Source organism: Vigna angularis, chromosome 7 (assembly GCF_016808095.1).
Source record: "Vigna angularis cultivar LongXiaoDou No.4 chromosome 7, ASM1680809v1, whole genome shotgun sequence".
Lineage (NCBI taxonomy): Eukaryota > Viridiplantae > Streptophyta > Magnoliopsida > Fabales > Fabaceae > Vigna > Vigna angularis.
In genome coordinates, this window is record NC_068976.1 from 29,666,517 (window position 1) to 29,671,678 (window position 5,162).

Genomic DNA, 5,162 nt, shown 5'->3' on the forward strand with positions numbered 1-5,162 from the left:
AAATAATAAAAAGCTTTAGCAAAAAAGTGCTTTAAAAACACTTTCTTTTTTTAATTATAAAGCACACGTCTTTCTATTTCACTGCTGAGTCAAACGTTCATACTCGATTTTTTTCTTCCCCAGTACCGTTTTTTCCCAACTTGTAAAAGACAATAATCCAGCTTCTCCATGTCCAATGATTTCCCTCCAACCCAAATCTGGACCACATGCTACATTCTCTCTCTATATTTATACATCTACAATGAACAATTATTTTTCTAAATACTTAGTTACAGAGTCATTTAGTTGAAGTGGAACCTAATTCCAACAGATCATGTTCTTCGTACAGTTGTTTATGTTTTTTTTGGCGTTCTTCATTATGATTTGTCGGTGAGATTTTTACGTTGTTTACAATTTATGTGTCGTTTTTTTTTTCACCTCATTTATAGCAGGTTGAATTTTGTGAAGCAGATCTATTATCCACATCACATGAAAGCAACCCCTGATAGCTTTCATCAAAATTTAAAATTGGACGCGGAAAAAAAATGGTAGATGGTTATCGTAATATTTTTTTCTCCTCTTCTTATCTTTTCCATCGTGTATACAGCATGTAGCATATTTATATTACATAACGTAGCATTCAGAGACATTAAAAAATGAAAAAAAAATTATTAAAAATTGCATAAAATAATCGGAAAGCGAAAGAAAGAGAAGAATGTAGTAAAAGATTGATGAAAAATGAAGAAACATATATCGGAAAAAACGAAGCGAAAGTGATTTAAAATTAGAATTAACCTATTAAACTTTGAAACGGTATGAATGATATAACAAGATTGACATAGTGAAGGAGTGAAAGGTCCCATTTTAAAAATATTTGTAAAAACATAATAAATGACAATAATTGTATACGGAGGTTGTTTTGTCGTGTAACGAAAAGGTAGGTTTTTCATTACTCTCACACTACTTTGTTTCACTATAGTCCAAACAAAGCGTTCTCGCATCGTAGCACCACTGACTGTCCCATTTGTTGTGGTAAAACCACTAATTTAATATTTCCTTTTCCGGCAACTTTGAGTTCATCATAGATAGGAACTATTTATAATTTAGGTTAGATAATTTTTTTCTTCCTTGTTACCATTATATTTTTCTAATTTTATTTTACTATTTTGAATTGTTTTACTTTGATCTCGTTGTTAACGTCGTATTTTATTCTTATCAACAAGTAAACTTTAAGTTATTAAATGATTGAATTATTTATAATATCTCGTGTCATTGTTCTAATATCATTATTATCAATTTAACACGATAAATTATTGATTTTATTTTAAGAAAATTAAACTAAATATTGATAGCAAATAATAGGATAAAATTAAAAAAATTACCATAATATAGTGAAACCAGAGAAAAGAATATTTAATCTAACTTAATCTTATGATATTCTTATAAAAATCCTTAAATGTAAATTTAATTAATTTTTTGAAAGATGAAATGTGAGTTTTAACCTATAGTATGAAATTTATATTTTATTTTCGTTTTCATTGACTGTTAAATATATTAGTATACGAAATATACTTATATTCACTTAAATATTTATTAAATAGTTCCTTATAAAATGAAATTAATTTAAAAAAATGATATGAAAAAGACACATATGGTCTTATTTTCATGTCAAATAATAGTAAAGAAACTTTAAATGAAATTTAAAACAAAATGTTATTTTAATAATTTAATATTATTTTTATTATTTCGTATCTAATTTTAAAAACCAGGTATTATTTTATTCCATCAATGTAAATATTTATACTCTATCACAGCTACAAATTTATGCATAGGGACAATATTATAACAAGGTCACATTTTAATCTAGCTTTGACGTAATTATAAAATTATAATGAATTTTTTAATTGCATGGCTTTTTGTGATGATATATAATCTTAACATAGGAATCAAAGGGGAAATTAATAAGAAATTTTAACTTTGGAGCACACTTTGAAAATAAAGAGTCTTGGGGAGCATGTCAAAGTAAGAATGGGAGAAAATGTTCTGCCATGCCTTTTTAAGCTCTTTTTAAAGCCACGACTTTTAAATTATAAATATTTGAAATCATTTATTTAAAACTAGCAAAATCACTTAAATAAATAAAGGTTTGGAAATTATGTGTAATTGTAAATTACTTGCTAAACTCAACTTTGATCGTACTATATATGTGTTGAGTTTTAAAAACATAGAAAAGGAAGAGTACCATAAAAAGAGAATGTTAAAAATGAATGTGTGATATATAATATAAGAAATAACACAAAATAGAATGAGTATAACATGAGAAGATCGTTTTTAACACAACTTGTGAAAAATTATAACACAAAAAATTAATTAATATTAATATTAAATATTTTCTGTTGCATATAGTTAATTATATATTAATAGTACTATATATTAATATTATTTAATTTCTACGTGATTTTTGGTGTTGTGAAAAATGAAAAGAGGAAAAAGAAAAAGAGAATAGTTCAAGAATATCCTCCAAACAGATTTTAGACTAAATACTATCTCAAGAATTTTGATTGTCCAACATCCTCACGTGATGGATGTAGTCAATCCCACCAAGTGGAATAAAAAGTCTTAGTTGATTTTTCTAACAATATTCACATACATATATATATATATATATAAATATAAAGTAGCTCAATTTAATGATTTAATGAAATATGAAATATAAGTTAATTTAGACTTGGTTGAAAAATAAAAATCATATATTAGAAAAAAGAATATTTTTAAATTTTTGTTTTAATTTATGAGGTTAATGTCAAGTCTTTTTTACTTAACTGTCTTTAAACTTCAAGTACGAGTTAAGATTCTTTATTCACTTCACACTCGTCATTGTTGTTTGAACTTATCTCCATAAGATGTTCTAAAGGGTTCCACAATATTAGCAATAAATATATAATGAATGTAATCAACCTACCACAATATCAGAAACCTGTATTTATAGATTTTAAAATTGGCTTAAGATTAGTAAGACCTAATTATAATATAATCGATAATAGTCTAACTTAGACTTAATATAATCGTCCTTAGCATTAACTTCAGTTTGATTATTTGATTGGTTCCTATGGATTCATAGACTTATCAATTGTGTAGTTCTTAAACTAACCGAACGATCATATTATATACATAGTCCTAAACTCGAACATATCTTCAAACCGTGATATGCAAAAGGGTCTGTGAAGTTTGAGAATGTTTGGTGTGTTTTAAGAAAAGAAAAAATAAATTTGTGTAAGCGTTCGGTCTCAAAGGGTATTAGAAAGTGAGTTTTTAAGCCTAACTCAACCCACAAAACCGGCTTGTAAGGTGAGGTTTGCACCTCACTTATATATTATATGTTGGCCTTATCTCTAGTCGATGTGGGACTTCCAACACACCCCTTTCACACCGATGTATAGACATCTCGTGCGTGATAGTAGAAATTGGGTGGTCCGATAACGGCCTGATTGCGGGTGGAATAGAAGAATAGAATGTCCACTTAGAACCCGCTAGGATAGACTTTAACCATGACTCTGATACCATGTTAGAAGAAAAGAAAGGATGAAAATTGTGTATCTTATTTCATTGTCTAGAGGCCTACTTGAGTCCATATAAAGACTTTAGCAACTTGCAAACTTGCCCTGGTTTTTCTGTTTTGTAGCCAAGAGGAAGAGACATGTATACTTCTTCATCTAGATCCCCATGTAAAAAAGCATTATTTACATCTAGTTGATGTAAATACTAATGTTTAGAAGCTGCTAAAGCCAAAAACCAATCTTACTGTTGTGAGTTTGACAACAGGTGAAAAAGTCTCAAAGTAATCTAAACCTTGTTGTTGTGTGTAGCCTTTGGCTACTAACCTTGCCTTGTATCGTTCAATACTTCCATCAACATGCCTCTTTATTTTGTATACCCATTTACATCGGATAGGTTGCTTTCCATAAGGTAGATCAGTCAAAACTCAAGTTTTGATATTTTCTAAAGCTGCAATTTCTTGATCCATGACATTTCTCCAACAATCATGTTTGATGGCTTGGTTATAGGTTTTAGGTTCACTAACTTGGGAAAGATTAAGGACATATGATTTATGAAGAGATGATAATGCATCATATAAGAGATATGAAGAGATAGGATATAAGGTACCTGTGGATGACTGAGTGGCGGAAGAAGTAGATAACATGTTGCAATGATAGTCCTGCATATAAGATGGTTTATGTTTTGGCCTGGTTGATTTCCTTTGTGGAGTAGCAGTGGCAGGTTCAACAGAAACAGGTTGAGAAGGAGGAGATGTAGGTGGTAAAGAGGGTTGATCAGTAACTTCTGAGAAAAGAGGTGATGGAGAGGAAATGATTTTGGTGACAAAATCCAAGGAATTTTGTGTATCAATAGGTGAGTGCTTGTCACTAGTAAGAAAAGGAAATATGTTTCCATAAAATACTACATTCCTTGATAAAAAAATTTCCCTTGAGTTGAAATCTAACAAAAGGTAGCCTTTCACTCCAGTTTTAAAACCAAGTAAAACACATTTTCTTGCACGAGGTTTAAATTTTGTTCTATGAGCTTGAAGAGTTGAAGCATAGCAAAGTGAGCCAAAAACTCGTAAGTAAGTAATGTCAGGTTTAACATTGTGTAACAGTTGAGATGGAGAAAAATATGTCAAAACTTTGGAAGGTAAAAGATTAATGAGTTGCACAACATAACAAACAACAAAAGACCAGAAAATTATGGGCAAATGGGATTGAAACATTAAAGATCTAGCAACATTGAGAATGTGTTGATGTTTTCTCTCAACAACTCCATTTTGTTGAGGTGTTTCAACACAAGATAATTGATGTTGTATCCCTTTTTGTCTATAAAAATCTGTCATTGCAAACTCATTACCATTATCTGATCTAATAGCTTTTACATCAATGCCAAATTGTGTTTTGATATAAGAAACAAAGCCAATAATTTGTGATCTTGTATCTGACTTACTTGCCATCAATTTAATCCATGTGAATCTAGACCTATCTGTTAGCAAATTGATGAAGATGAAGTTTTGATGATGTCCAAATCAAGTCAAGAACAAACAAGACTCATGAAGAATGATCTTTGAAGACTTGTAATCTTTTGTAATAATTGTATGAACATAGGAAAATTAGTAGTTTATGTATGCATTCAAA